Below are 14,548 nucleotides of genomic sequence, written 5' to 3'. Positions count from 1 at the left end.
TCCAGATATCCCCACCCTCCTGCGATCCTCTTTTGTGTGTGATTGTGTCCGCCGGACTTTGCAAGTCAAGAATGGCTCCGCGGGCAGGTCCATGTCTCAATTCTTCCTGCTTCCTCTTTGGAGGCGACTCGGCTGGGACAAGTGGGACAGCTCCTTCCCCTACAACTGGACGACGCCATGGTTCTACGGAGACGTCGTTCGATTTGTGGGGGAGCATCAACTGGAGGGACTCAAGCCCGACTTGTGGAAGCCCAAAACTATCCACAAGCTAATCAGAGCCAAGGATGACGTGGAGAACATCACAGGACTTCACCAGGACACGCTGGAGACTGTGTGGACAAATGTGTCGTCTGACAGGCTGACCAACGGGCACAAGGACTTGTCGTGGATGGCGATTCAGGGCGGACTGCCCGTCCGGTCATTCATGCATGCCCGGAACCTGTGCAAGACCCGGTACTGCCCAAGGTGCCCCTTCGTGGAGGAAACATCTTTGCACACTTTTTGGGACTGCGGATTTGCACAGCACCTATTGACTGCACTTGAGGACGACCTGAGGAACTCTGTCCCCAGGGCGAGCCTATCGCACCATTCTGTGCTTTACGGACTCTTCCCTGGGGTTCATACCGTCGGAGCCATCCAGGAGGCTTGGCGCCTTATGAACTGCTTCAAGGATGCCGTTTGGGTCGCCAGGAACCGGCTCATCTTGAGGAGGGAGAGGATGTCCATCCAGGACTGCCGCAGGCTGATCCACAGCCTGCTCAGAGACTATTCCATCATGGACGGTCCGGAGGACGAGGACGAGGACTAAACCCCTCCTCCCCCTCTCCCCTTATGTGTCTTGTCTTTCAATAAAGCTTCGGGCCTGTGATTTTCCCCTCCCCATCCCCTTTTTCCCAATCCCCATCCCTTATCACGGTTCGTCGTACTGTATTGATTGACATGCTTTTTCTTTCAGATTGAGTGTTTTGTGTAGCATAGGGGTGTGATGTGTCTAGTTAGTGCGTCGTATCCTCATGCTATGTAAATATGATGTAGAATTCTGTGTGTACTGGGCTGCGGCACTGTACACTGTCTGTTAACTTATTTTTTGTGCTAATAAAAGATATATTCAATCAAAAAATCTGTTCTTATCAGTTTAATATCTGATACGTCCCCTATCTGGGGACCATATATTAAATGGATTTTTAGAACAGGGAGATGGAAAAAGAGCTTGCTCTGTCCACTCCACGCATTGACCTGGTATTGCAGTATCTCCAGGACCGGTGCACCCCTTCTTTAATGCAGTTTCTAAAATCAGAAAGAATTGAATTCAATGTTTTTTGTTCATTTTGCTTGTTTGTCGGATTTTGGGATGGACTCTTTGGCTTTGCTTTTCTTCTCCTCATTGGATTTTTCATGTTCAAAGTTGCAGAAGCCAGATTACAAGCTCATTTTGGTTCAACTTCAGCAACTGTGCATTGCATTGCCATGTAATGTGATGCAATGCTATCTTTCTAGCTCTCCCTTTTTACTTCCTTTTGGATAAACAGACATATTAGGCAAGCATTTTGGAGCTTTCACCTAAATAACTACAGGTGGTGAGATAAGCTGCACAATATAATTGACCTTTCAGTATATTGTTGCACACACACCATCTATTTAGCAAATGCCCTTGTTATCAACAGCAGCCTTTTAAACTCACCTGAGCTAACAGGTATGTGCGCTGGTTACTCTGCTGCGCTTAAAATTTCTTTTTTGGTTTGCTACAATGCCTTTTCTGAAACGTTGTCTCCTTCTGCTGGAACACTGACTTCTTTCATTTAATGCCTGCAGACTATAAAAGAGAACCCAACCCAAAAAGTTTGGTTGATTAGTCTGTGGCATTCTGTTAAACTGTTGCTTATGGCGGTCTCTGTGAGCTTCTCAGCGACATTCAGCCAGCCAGGTATCCTGCCTGCAGTAGATGGAATGTGGCAATGGAACGCTGGCTGCGCGTGTCATAATAGGCTCTGAGCCTTTATATACCTGTGCACAGCAGCAGCCACCTTCAGTCTGCTGCTGGACAGCCAGCAGCAGCAGCAGCAGGAGAGGTATGTAATCAGGAGCCCTCCTGCTAAGGGTAGACAGCTGCTCGTTCCACCCCACCCCCCGCCTTAATTGGTTCTCCTCCCTTCCAACGGTGTTGAGGCGGGTGGGAACAGCAGGGGGTGAAGGTGCTGTGTTTAAAGAGGTGGAGTTATGCAGATCTAAAACGCGTGGATTGCAGCAGCAGCAAGCCGAAAAGTGCAGGCATGTAAGGGATCTAGAGGTTGACAACATGTCTTCTTAACGGGAGTCCAGGAGCTCATCTCCACAAATGGACTTTTCAGGATCCTTGGGTGGCTCCGTAGTTTGAAACCAATTCTGGTTATCGCTTCTCGGCCTTTTGGCTAAGATCAAGTGTAGTATCTGTTCTTATCAGTTTAATATCTGATACGTCCCCTATCTGGGGACCATATATTAAATGGATTTTTATAACAGGGAGATGGAAAAAGAGCTTGCTCTGTCCACTCCACGCATTGACCTGGTATTGCAGTATCTCCAGGACCGGTGCACCCCTTCTTTAATGCAGTTTCTAAAATCAGAAAGAATTGAATTCAATGTTTTTTGTTCATTTTGCTTGTTTGTCGGATTTTGGGATGGACTCTTTGGCTTTGCTTTTCTTCTCCTCATTGGATTTTTCATGTTCAAAGTTGCAGAAGCCAGATTACAAGCTCATTTTGGTTCAACTTCAGCAACTGTGCATTGCATTGCCATGTAATGTGATGCAATGCTATCTTTCTAGCTCTCCCTTTTTACTTCCTTTTGGATAAACAGACATATTAGGCAAGCATTTTGGAGCTTTCACCTAAATAACTACAGGTGGTGAGATAAGCTGCACAATATAATTGACCTTTCAGTATATTGTTGCACACACACCATCTATTTAGCAAATGCCCTTGTTATCAACAGCAGCCTTTTAAACTCACCTGAGCTAACAGGTATGTGCGCTGGTTACTCTGCTGCGCTTAAAATTTCTTTTTTGGTTTGCTACAATGCCTTTTCTGAAACGTTGTCTCCTTCTGCTGGAACACTGACTTCTTTCATTTAATGCCTGCAGACTATAAAAGAGAACCCAACCCAAAAAGTTTGGTTGATTAGTCTGTGGCATTCTGTTAAACTGTTGCTTATGGCGGTCTCTGTGAGCTTCTCAGCGACATTCAGCCAGCCAGGTATCCTGCCTGCAGTAGATGGAATGTGGCAATGGAACGCTGGCTGCGCGTGTCATAATAGGCTCTGAGCCTTTATATACCTGTGCACAGCAGCAGCCACCTTCAGTCTGCTGCTGGACAGCCAGCAGCAGCAGCAGCAGGAGAGGTATGTAATCAGGAGCCCTCCTGCTAAGGGTAGACAGCTGCTCGTTCCACCCCACCCCCCGCCTTAATTGGTTCTCCTCCCTTCCAACGGTGTTGAGGCGGGTGGGAACAGCAGGGGGTGAAGGTGCTGTGTTTAAAGAGGTGGAGTTATGCAGATCTAAAACGCGTGGATTGCAGCAGCAGCAAGCCGAAAAGTGCAGGCATGTAAGGGATCTAGAGGTTGACAACATGTCTTCTTAACGGGAGTCCAGGAGCTCATCTCCACAAATGGACTTTTCAGGATCCTTGGGTGGCTCCGTAGTTTGAAACCAATTCTGGTTATCGCTTCTCGGCCTTTTGGCTAAGATCAAGTGTAGTATCTGTTCTTATCAGTTTAATATCTGATACGTCCCCTATCTGGGGACCATATATTAAATGGATTTTTAGAACAGGGAGATGGAAAAAGAGCTTGCTCTGTCCACTCCACGCATTGACCTGGTATTGCAGTATCTCCAGGACCGGTGCACCCCTTCTTTAATGCAGTTTCTAAAATCAGAAAGAATTGAATTCAATGTTTTTTGTTCATTTTGCTTGTTTGTCGGATTTTGGGATGGACTCTTTGGCTTTGCTTTTCTTCTCCTCATTGGATTTTTCATGTTCAAAGTTGCAGAAGCCAGATTACAAGCTCATTTTGGTTCAACTTCAGCAACTGTGCATTGCTTTGCCATGTAATGTGATGCAATGCTATCTTTCTAGCTCTCCCTTTTTACTTCCTTTTGGATAAACAGACATATTAGGCAAGCATTTTGGAGCTTTCACCTAAATAACTACAGGTGGTGAGATAAGCTGCACAATATAATTTACCTTTCAGTATATTGTTGCACACACACCATCTATTTAGCAAATGCCCTTGTTATCAACAGCAGCCTTTTAAACTCACCTGAGCTAACAGGTATGTGCGCTGGTTACTCTGCTGCGCTTAAAATTTCTTTTTTGGTTTGCTACAATGCCTTTTCTGAAACGTTGTCTCCTTCTGCTGGAACACTGACTTCTTTCATTTAATGCCTGCAGACTATAAAAGAGAACCCAACCCAAAAAGTTTGGTTGATTAGTCTGTGGCATTCTGTTAAACTGTTGCTTATGGCGGTCTCTGTGAGCTTCTCAGCGACATTCAGCCAGCCAGGTATCCTGCCTGCAGTAGATGGAATGTGGCAATGGAACGCTGGCTGCGCGTGTCATAATAGGCTCTGAGCCTTTATATACCTGTGCACAGCAGCAGCCACCTTCAGTCTGCTGCTGGACAGCCAGCAGCAGCAGCAGCAGGAGAGGTATGTAATCAGGAGCCCTCCTGCTAAGGGTAGACAGCTGCTCGTTCCACCCCACCCCCCGCCTTAATTGGTTCTCCTCCCTTCCAACGGTGTTGAGGCGGGTGGGAACAGCAGGGGGTGAAGGTGCTGTGTTTAAAGAGGTGGAGTTATGCAGATCTAAAACGCGTGGATTGCAGCAGCAGCAAGCCGAAAAGTGCAGGCATGTAAGGGATCTAGAGGTTGACAACATGTCTTCTTAACGGGAGTCCAGGAGCTCATCTCCACAAATGGACTTTTCAGGATCCTTGGGTGGCTCCGTAGTTTGAAACCAATTCTGGTTATCGCTTCTCGGCCTTTTGGCTAAGATCAAGTGTAGTATCTGTTCTTATCAGTTTAATATCTGATACGTCCCCTATCTGGAGACCATATATTAAATGGATTTTTAGAACAGGGAGATGGAAAAAGAGCTTGCTCTGTCCACTCCACGCATTGACCTGGTATTGCAGTATCTCCAGGACCGGTGCACCCCTTCTTTAATGCAGTTTCTAAAATCAGAAAGAATTGAATTCAATGTTTTTTGTTCATTTTGCTTGTTTGTCGGATTTTGGGATGGACTCTTTGGCTTTGCTTTTCTTCTCCTCATTAGATTTTTCATGTTCAAAGTTGCAGAAGCCAGATTACAAGCTCATTTTGGTTCAACTTCAGCAACTGTGCATTGCATTGCCATGTAATGTGATGCAATGCTATCTTTCTAGCTCTCCCTTTTTACTTCCTTTTGGATAAACAGACATATTAGGCAAGCATTTTGGAGCTTTCACCTAAATAACTACAGGTGGTGAGATAAGCTGCACAATATAATTGACCTTTCAGTATATTGTTGCACACACACCATCTATTTAGCAAATGCCTTGTTATCAACAGCAGCCTTTTAAACTCACCTGAGCTAACAGGTATGTGCGCTGGTTACTCTGCTGCGCTTAAAATTTCTTTTTTGGTTTGCTACAATGCCTTTTCTGAAACGTTGTCTCCTTCTGCTGGAACACTGACTTCTTTCATTTAATGCCTGCAGACTATAAAAGAGAACCCAACCCAAAAAGTTTGGTTGATTAGTCTGTGGCATTCTGTTAAACTGTTGCTTATGGCGGTCTCTGTGAGCTTCTCAGCGACATTCAGCCAGCCAGGTATCCGGCCTGCAGTAGATGGAATGTGGCAATGGAACGCTGGCTGCGCGTGTCATAATAGGCTCTGAGCCTTTATATACCTGTGCACAGCAGCAGACACCTTCAGTCTGCTGCTGGACAGCCAGCAGCAGCAGCAGCAGCAGGAGAGGTATGTAATCAGGAGCCCTCCTGCTAAGGGTAGACAGCTGCTCGTTCCACCCCACCCCCCGCCTTAATTGGTTCTCCTCCCTTCCAACGGTGTTGAGGCGGGTGGGAACAGCAGGGGGTGAAGGTGCTGTGTTTAAAGAGGTGGAGTTATGCAGATCTAAAACGCGTGGATTGCAGCAGCAGCAAGCCGAAAAGTGCAGGCATGTAAGGGATCTAGAGGTTGACAACATGTCTTCTTAACAGGAGTCCAGGAGCTCATCTCCACAAATGGACTTTTCAGGATCCTTGGGTGGCTCCGTAGTTTGAAACCAATTCTGGTTATCGCTTCTCGGCCTTTTGGCTAAGATCAAGTGTAGTATCTGTTCTTATCAGTTTATTATCTGATACGTCCCCTATCTGGGGACCATATATTAAATGGATTTTTAGAACAGGGAGATGGAAAAAGAGCTTGCTCTGTCCACTCCACGCATTGACCTGGTATTGCAGTATCTCCAGGACCGGTGCACCCCTTCTTTAATGCAGTTTCTAAAATCAGAAAGAATTGAATTCAATGTTTTTTGTTCATTTTGCTTGTTTGTCGGATTTTGGGATGGACTCTTTGGCTTTGCTTTTCTTCTCCTCATTGGATTTTTCATGTTCAAAGTTGCAGAAGCCAGATTACAAGCTCATTTTGGTTCAACTTCAGCAACTGTGCATTGCATTGCCATGTAATATGATGCAATGCTATCTTTCTAGCTCTCCCTTTTTACTTCCTTTTGGATAAACAGACATATTAGGCAAGCATTTTGGAGCTTTCACCTAAATAACTACAGGTGGTGAGATAAGCTGCACAATATAATTGACCTTTCAGTATATTGTTGCACACACACCATCTATTTAGCAAATGCCCTTGTTATCAACAGCAGCCTTTTAAACTCACCTGAGCTAACAGGTATGTGCGCTGGTTACTCTGCTGCGCTTAAAATTTCTTTTTTGGTTTGCTACAATGCCTTTTCTGAAACGTTGTCTCCTTCTGCTGGAACACTGACTTCTTTCATTTAATGCCTGCAGACTATAAAAGAGAACCCAACCCAAAAAGTTTGGTTGATTAGTCTGTGGCATTCTGTTAAACTGTTGCTTATGGCGGTCTCTGTGAGCTTCTCAGCGACATTCAGCCAGCCAGGTATCCTGCCTGCAGTAGATGGAATGTGGCAATGGAACGCTGGCTGCGCGTGTCATAATAGGCTCTGAGCCTTTATATACCTGTGCACAGCAGCAGCCACCTTCAGTCTGCTGCTGGACAGCCAGCAGCAGCAGCAACAGGAGAGGTATGTAATCAGGAGCCCTCCTGCTAAGGGTAGACAGCTGCTCGTTCCACCCCACCCCCCGCCTTAATTGGTTCTCCTCCCTTCCAACGGTGTTGAGGCGGGTGGGAACAGCAGGGGGTGAAGGTGCTGTGTTTAAAGAGGTGGAGTTATGCAGATCTAAAACGCGTGGATTGCAGCAGCAGCAAGCCGAAAAGTGCAGGCATGTAAGGGATCTAGAGGTTGACAACATGTCTTCTTAACGGGAGTCCAGGAGCTCATCTCCACAAATGGACTTTTCAGGATCCTTGGGTGGCTCCGTAGTTTGAAACCAATTCTGGTTATCGCTTCTCGGCCTTTTGGCTAAGATCAAGTGTAGTATCTGTTCTTATCAGTTTAATATCTGATACGTCCCCTATCTGGGGACCATATATTAAATGGATTTTTAGAACAGGGAGATGGAAAAAGAGCTTGCTCTGTCCACTCCACGCATTGACCTGCTATTGCAGTATCTCCAGGACCGGTGCACCCCTTCTTTAATGCAGTTTCTAAAATCAGAAAGAATTGAATTCAATGTTTTTTGTTCATTTTGCTTGTTTGTCGGATTTTGGGATGGACTCTTTGGCTTTGCTTTTCTTCTCCTCATTGGATTTTTCATGTTCAAAGTTGCAGAAGCCAGATTACAAGCTCATTTTGGTTCAACTTCAGCAACTGTGCATTGCATTGCCATGTAATGTGATGCAATGCTATCTTTCTAGCTCTCCCTTTTTACTTCCTTTTGGATAAACAGACATATTAGGCAAGCATTTTGGAGCTTTCACCTAAATAACTACAGGTGGTGAGATAAGCTGCACAATATAATTGACCTTTCAGTATATTGTTGCACACACACCATCTATTTAGCAAATGCCCTTGTTATCAACAGCAGCCTTTTAAACTCACCTGAGCTAACAGGTATGTGCGCTGGTTACTCTGCTGCGCTTAAAATTTCTTTTTTGGTTTGCTACAATGCCTTTTCTGAAATGTTGTCTCCTTCTGCTGGAACACTGACTTCTTTCATTTAATGCCTGCAGACTATAAAAGAGAACCCAACCCAAAAAGTTTGGTTGATTAGTCTGTGGCATTCTGTTAAACTGTTGCTTATGGCGGTCTCTGTGAGCTTCTCAGCGACATTCAGCCAGCCAGGTATCCTGCCTGCAGTAGATGGAATGTGGCAATGGAACGCTGGCTGCGCGTGTCATAATAGGCTCTGAGCCTTTATATACCTGTGCACAGCAGCAGCCACCTTCAGTCTGCTGCTGGACAGCCAGCAGCAGCAGCAGCAGGAGAGGTATGCAATCAGGAGCCCTCCTGCTAAGGGTAGACAGCTGCTCGTTCCACCCCACCCCCCGCCTTAATTGGTTCTCCTCCCTTCCAACGGTGTTGAGGCGGGTGGGAACAGCAGGGGGTGAAGGTGCTGTGTTTAAAGAGGTGGAGTTATGCAGATCTAAAACGCGTGGATTGCAGCAGCAGCAAGCCGAAAAGTGCAGGCATGTAAGGGATCTAGAGGTTGACAACATGTCTTCTTAACGGGAGTCCAGGAGCTCATCTCCACGAATGGACTTTTCAGGATCCTTGGGTGGCTCCGTAGTTTGAAACCAATTCTGGTTATCGCTTCTCGGCCTTTTGGCTAAGATCAAGTGTAGTATCTTTCGAAAAGGCGGTTTTGGATGTTTGCCGCCCTAGTAGATTGATACATTATGCACACTGGGGTTTAGGCGCTTGTTAGTACGCCAGGTGGCTAATATAGTCATCTGGTGGAAAGCATGGCCCCCCAGGATCGACGCCATTGGGCCGGGGAAGATCGAAAGCCCGAAGTGTGAAGTGCCCCAGGAGTGGTGACCCTGGGGTGCCTTAACTCACTGGGATTGGGAACCCCACTTGAGTTTATGGCACATTTGCACTAGCACTTCAATATTTCTTTCTTCACACACACCCTTATTCCGGGCCTTCTGGCCTTAGGATGGGGAATTTTTCAATTCCCGGTCGAAGGTCCGGGCAGTATTATACTGTGAAACCTTCACTATTTATTTAATTTTTTTTTATCACTGTGTGTCCACTTTTTCACGTGTGTCCACGTCCTTACTGGGATTTTGTCGGGATGCGGTTCCCTTACGGGTTCCTCTCTTGGCAGGTCTAGGGGGGGAGTGTGTGGCCATCAGGTTCCGCTCCCCCCTGAACCCCCCTGGCTCTCCTCTTTCGGGAGGAGAGCGTTGTTGGCTCCCCTCTTCCGGGAGGGGAGCACAGTCTTTGGCTCCCAGTGCCTTGCTCGGGTGAGAACTCGGGCAGGTATTGAGGGTAAGATTGGCTTCGCCTCTGGCTCCGGCTGGAGGTGGCTATTTGTCCCTGTGCCTCGCTGTGGCCTTCTGGCTCGGAGGGACGGGGAATGGTTTGGGGGACCCTTCTCCTTTTGGAGAGGGTTTCAAGAAGACCAGCATCCTAGTGCACTTTTTTTTTGTGGCACTTGTCACTTTTTTAAGCGCACTCGGGTTTTGTACACGAATTCGGGCTTTCGATAAAAAAAAAAAAAAATCTGTTCTTATCAGTTTAATATCTGATACGTCCCCTATCTGGGGACCATATATTAAATGCATTTTTAGAACAGGGAGATGGAAAAAGAGCTTGCTCTGTCCACTCCACGCATTGACCTGGTATTGCAGTATCTCCAGGACCGGTGCACCCCTTCTTTAATGCAGTTTCTAAAATCAGAAAGAATTGAATTCAATGTTTTTTGTTCATTTTGCTTGTTTGTCGGATTTTGGGATGGACTCTTTGGCTTTGCTTTTCTTCTCCTCATTGGATTTTTCATGTTCAAAGTTGCAGAAGCCAGATTACAAGCTCATTTTGGTTCAACTTCAGCAACTGTGCATTGCATTGCCATGTAATGTGATTCAATGCTATCTTTCTAGCTCTCCCTTTTTACTTCCTTTTGGATAAACAGACATATTAGGCAAGCATTTTGGAGCTTTCACCTAAATAACTACAGGTGGTGAGATAAGCTGCACAATATAATTGACCTTTCAGTATATTGTTGCACACACACCATCTATTTAGCAAATGCCCTTGTTATCAACAGCAGCCTTTTAAACTCACCTGAGCTAACAGGTATGTGCGCTGGTTACTCTGCTGCGCTTAAAATTTCTTTTTTGGTTTGCTACAATGCCTTTTCTGAAACGTTGTCTCCTTCTGCTGGAACACTGACTTCTTTCATTTAATGCCTGCAGACTATAAAAGAGAACCCAACCCAAAAAGTTTGGTTGATTAGTCTGTGGCATTCTGTTAAACTGTTGCTTATGGCGGTCTCTGTGAGCTTCTCAGCGACATTCAGCCAGCCAGGTATCCTGCCTGCAGTAGATGGAATGTGGCAATGGAACGCTGGCTGCGCGTGTCATAATAGGCTCTGAGCCTTTATATACCTGTGCACAGCAGCAGCCACCTTCAGTCTGCTGCTGGACAGCCAGCAGCAGCAGCAGCAGGAGAGGTATGTAATCAGGAGCCCTCCTGCTAAGGGTAGACAGCTGCTCGTTCCACCCCACCCCCCGCCTTAATTGGTTCTCCTCCCTTCCAACGGTGTTGAGGCGGGTGGGAACAGCAGGGGGTGAAGGTGCTGTGTTTAAAGAGGTGGAGTTATGCAGATCTAAAACGCGTGGATTGCAGCAGCAGCAAGCCGAAAAGTGCAGGCATGTAAGGGATCTAGAGGTTGACAACATGTCTTCTTAACGGGAGTCCAGGAGCTCATCTCCACAAATGGACTTTTCAGGATCCTTGGGTGGCTCCGTAGTTTGAAACCAATTCTGGTTATCGCTTCTCGGCCTTTTGGCTGCGATCGTATGACTGTACCTTGATTGGTGCGAGTCTCCTGGAGGAATCCGGACCCTTTTGTGGAGGATTTTCTGCTTTTTCCTGTGGTATTCCATACCGACAGAATCCAAGATGTCTTTTGTGAAGAACACCATCCGTTTGTCCGTGGATCCATCTGACCAGAACAAGAACAACGTGGTTTTCATTGTCCAAGACATCGTTGAAGGCAAAGCTGGAGCAAGACGTTCTGAGATCTTCAGTGTCAACGAATTTTCACGTCAAGGTAATTATGACGTTACCTTTATGGACCAGGATGTTTGCCTTAATGTCTTTGAATGGCTCCGTGGTCACTCTAGTGACCCCTGCTTGGAAGGAGTTAGATGGGAACCTTTGTTTGGTCTGCAAGAAAAGGAGGTGACTGTGACTGTCTATAACCCTTTTACAGACCCTGAGCTGCTGGAGTGCTTCCTCTCTCGCTACTGTGAATATGTGCGGAAGGGAGTGAAGCAAGTCAATTGTCTAGGAATCTTTAACTGTCAGTATAAATTCCGTGTGAAATTGAAAAGGGATCCTGACAGTGTGGGGGGCTTTAGACACCCTCCATCAAATTTTTCCGTTGCAGGCCATAGAGGTTTCCTCTTTTACCCAGGCCAGCCCATGTTTTGCCGTAGATGCTTTTCTTTCGGACATACCATGGTAACATGCCTTAAAGGGCAGTGTTGCCGAAATTGCAGAAAGGAGGGGCATATGGCCAACCAGTGTCCAGAGGCCAAGTCCTGTGATGTCTGTGGGAGTAGTGATCACATGTATAAGGACTGTCCTATGAGTGCACCTAGACGTTCTGATAAAGAACAGAAGGAGGAGGAGCTGGAGAGGAGGCAGATGGCAAGCGCACTGAAAGTGCTGGAAAGATTGGAGAGGGAGGAGAGAGAGGGAAGGAGGCGGGAAACTGGTAGAGCCTCTCCCTCTACGGCGCCAGAGGAGGTGTCCCTGAGACCATGTTCTTCTTCTGCTGAAGAAATGAGGAAGAAGCGGAGGGAAGAAAAGGAGTTCTGGAGGGAAGTGGCAAAGGTGGAGAAAAAGGCAGTGTCTGCGAGAATATCTAGGAAAGTGGTGGAAGCAGAGCTGCCTGAGATGATGACTTTTGGAGAGGCAATGGACGCAACAGGATGTGAAGTGCAAATCTCGGAACCCGACAGTCCTGAACACCCTTCGGGTCCTGAAAACATTGAAGATTTTTCTTCGGAGGATGATAGGGGTGCAAAGAAGAGTCGTAGGGAGGATGGTGGGGGCAGTGATGATGCAGATTTTAGTGAGCCTCAGAGGAAGATCAGAACTGCCAGAATGAGGAGTGTGGCTGGTGAAGCCAGCGGGTCGGAAACCAGCTGTTCTGTTCTGATGGCGGAGGAGGATAGTGGTGGTGCTGGATAGTGTCACCATATAATATTGTAAATGTTTTTTCTTTTTGTCCTCTTGTGAGCTTTGGTTTAGGCCAAAGGCTATTTCTTTGTGTAATTGGTGAAGGAGTAGAAGTATTATGGGATTTACCATAGTGTCCCAAAACGTAAGAGTGTTTAAAAGTAAAGTAAGAAGAGCTGCTATTTTTGAGTTTTTAGCTATGCAAAATGCATCTATTTTTTGTTTACAAGAATGTGGGGTAGTGGATGGTGTGAAAGGGGATGAATGGTCTTATGGAGCGTCTGTGTGGTCGGGGAGTGCATGTAATAAGAATGATGGTGTGGGTATTTTGGTTAAAGGAAGGGAGGTTGTTTTGAGTGATTATTTGATTATTGAGGTGGGGAGATGTATCCTTGTTAATTTTGTATACAAGAATGTAAAGTTTTGTGTTATTAATGTTTATGCGCCAGTTGAAAAAAATGAGCGCAAAAATTTATTTGAAAAAATTAAGCTTTTTGTTCCAGGAAGAATACCTGTGGTAATTGTGGGTGATATGAACTGTGATGTGGGGAGAGTGAATGTGGATGTGTCTGGGAAAGCATTATTGGAGTTAGTGAATGATTTTGGGTTGTGTGATATGCAGCGCGTGTGTAACATGAATCCTTTGTTGAACACTTTCTTTTCTGAGAGTGGTAGGGTACAATCCAGATTGGATTATTGTTTTATTTCTAAAAATATGGTTTCTGTTAATTATAGGCAGGAAAACGTTCTTTTTTCAGATCATGTGTGTATGTTGTGTGAGTTGGATATAAAAGTTGATGGAGTGTTTGGGAGAGGATTGTGGAAGTTAAATGTTAAACTGTTAGAGAATGAAGATGTGAGAAAGGAGTATGAAAGGCGGTATGAAGAATGGTGTAAGCATAAAAATGAGTTTGGGAATGTTTGTGAGTGGTGGGACTGGGTGAAGAAACAAACAAAAATGTTCTTTAAAAATTTAGGATACAAGTATGCAGCAATTAAAAGAGAGAGTTTTGTTAAACTGAACGCGCGGTTGAGCGTTTTGTATAAGTTAAGGGAAGGAGGAGTTGAGGTGGAGGAGGATATTTTAGAGGTAAAAAAGGAGATTAGTGAGTTTTTGTTGGAGAGAGGGAGAAGCATAGTGTTTAGGGCAAAGATTGATAAGATGGAGCAGGATGAGAAATGTTCTCGGTTTTTCTTTAAAAAAGTTTTTGGAAAGAAACAGAGTATGAGCGTGGTGTATGGAGCAGATGGAAGTGAGGTGAGTGGAGAGGATATGTGTGAAGAGGTGGCTAAGTTTTATGAGGATCTGTATGCAGTGAAACAGAGGGATGAATGTTTGGAGAATGATGTTTTGAGTGTGTTAGAGAGTAAGTTGAGTGAAGCAGAAAGAGAGAGAGTGATGGGTGAGGTGACTGGTGATGAGGTATGGAAGGTTATGTGTAGTATGGCTTTGAATAAGACGCCGGGGGAGGATGGCCTCCCAGTAGAATTTTATCGTGTGATGTGGGGTGTGATTGGTAAGGACTTTGTGGATGTATGTAAGTATATGTGGGGAAACATGGAGGTGACTGAGAGTATGCGTGCAGGTTTGGTTGTGTTAATTCCTAAGAAAGGGGATTTGAAAAGTCTGAGGAATTGGAGGCCAATAACGTTACTTAATTGTGATTATAAAATCTATGCAAAACTTATGGCTAATAGGATGCGTGATGTGATAGAGAGTGTGATTGGGGATGAGCAGTGTTGTGCGGTACCTGGGAGGCGGATTCATGAGTGTGTGTGTATGTTAAGAGATTGTCTATGGGATTGCATGGGTCGTAAGAAGAGTGTATTTTTGTTAAGTTTGGATTTTGAAAAGGCTTATGATAGGTTGTCGCATGGTTTTTTGTTCAGAGTGTTGTTAAAAATGGGTTTTCCGGCTGATTTTGTTGGGCGAGTGAGAAGTTTGTATGCGGGTGTTTATAGCTGTGTTTTAATGAATGGGTATGTGGGTAGGAAAGTGAATGTGTTTTTGGGTGTGC

General features: G+C 45.5%; 7 non-coding genes and 1 pseudogene across 7 annotated transcripts; all 8 read left to right on the top strand.

Annotated features, from left to right (window-relative positions):
* The first annotated feature begins 1,080 nt into the window (after positions 1–1,080).
* On the top strand, positions 1,081–1,273 carry LOC141233250 (U2 spliceosomal RNA). The gene has a single exon (XR_012299399.1). It is a non-coding gene; the product is annotated as a U2 spliceosomal RNA (small nuclear RNA).
* Positions 1,274–2,388: 1,115 nt separating this feature from the next.
* Positions 2,389–2,579, top strand: LOC141233208 (U2 spliceosomal RNA). Its single transcript, XR_012299360.1, has one exon. It is a non-coding gene; the product is annotated as a U2 spliceosomal RNA (small nuclear RNA).
* Positions 2,580–3,694: 1,115 nt separating this feature from the next.
* Positions 3,695–3,885, top strand: LOC141233330 (U2 spliceosomal RNA). The gene has a single exon (XR_012299444.1). It is a non-coding gene; the product is annotated as a U2 spliceosomal RNA (small nuclear RNA).
* A 1,115-nt stretch (positions 3,886–5,000) lies between these two features.
* On the top strand, positions 5,001–5,191 carry LOC141233232 (U2 spliceosomal RNA). Its single transcript, XR_012299382.1, has one exon. It is a non-coding gene; the product is annotated as a U2 spliceosomal RNA (small nuclear RNA).
* A 1,117-nt stretch (positions 5,192–6,308) lies between these two features.
* On the top strand, positions 6,309–6,499 carry LOC141233233 (U2 spliceosomal RNA). Its single transcript, XR_012299383.1, has one exon. It is a non-coding gene; the product is annotated as a U2 spliceosomal RNA (small nuclear RNA).
* Positions 6,500–7,614: 1,115 nt separating this feature from the next.
* LOC141233236 (U2 spliceosomal RNA) lies at positions 7,615–7,805 on the top strand. The gene has a single exon (XR_012299386.1). It is a non-coding gene; the product is annotated as a U2 spliceosomal RNA (small nuclear RNA).
* A 1,115-nt stretch (positions 7,806–8,920) lies between these two features.
* Positions 8,921–9,012, top strand: LOC141233311 (U2 spliceosomal RNA; annotated as a pseudogene).
* Positions 9,013–9,808: 796 nt separating this feature from the next.
* LOC141233289 (U2 spliceosomal RNA) lies at positions 9,809–9,995 on the top strand. Its single transcript, XR_012299431.1, has one exon. It is a non-coding gene; the product is annotated as a U2 spliceosomal RNA (small nuclear RNA).
* The last annotated feature ends 4,553 nt before the right edge of the window (positions 9,996–14,548 follow it).

Source organism: Phyllobates terribilis, unplaced genomic scaffold, assembly GCF_046119375.1.
Source record: "Phyllobates terribilis strain yellow unplaced genomic scaffold, ASM4611937v1 Scaffold_572__1_contigs__length_1044912, whole genome shotgun sequence".
In the NCBI taxonomy this organism is placed as follows: Eukaryota; Metazoa; Chordata; class Amphibia; order Anura; family Dendrobatidae; genus Phyllobates; species Phyllobates terribilis.
The sequence above is the reverse complement of the archived record's forward strand: the minus strand, read 5'-3'. Positions and strand labels throughout refer to the sequence as shown.